Source organism: Pan paniscus, chromosome 3 (assembly GCF_029289425.2).
Source record: "Pan paniscus chromosome 3, NHGRI_mPanPan1-v2.0_pri, whole genome shotgun sequence".
NCBI classification, from domain to species: domain Eukaryota; kingdom Metazoa; phylum Chordata; class Mammalia; order Primates; family Hominidae; genus Pan; species Pan paniscus.
The window spans coordinates 14,390,962-14,391,375 of NC_073252.2; positions in this window are offsets into that span (position 1 = coordinate 14,390,962).

The following is a 414-nucleotide window of genomic DNA, read 5'->3' on the forward strand; positions in this document are numbered from 1 at the left end:
TTCCTTAAACTGCAGTGATGCAGCCTTCCTCTGCCATCATGGCTCCACTGAAGATGGCCTCCCTGTGATTAATGAAGAACTAACTGCCAAATTCACCGGACGCTTTTTAATCCTTATATTATAAAAATCAAACAATTGTAAGCATTGTCAAACTCTTCCTCCTACTTGAAATTCCTCTTGCTGAATTCTGCAGTGGCATACGGCAGTTTCTCAAATAATGTTGTTTAATTCAACAATGTTTCATTATAATGTTTATGAAAAAAAATTTGATGCCCAGCTGGGGCCACTGTCTGTGTGGAGTTTGCAAGTCCTCCCCATGTCTGTGTCTGCCTGTGTTTTCTCTGAGTACTCCAGTTTCCTCCCACACATCAAAGCTGTGCACATTAGGTTTGTTGGTGTGTCTCAGTGGTCCTA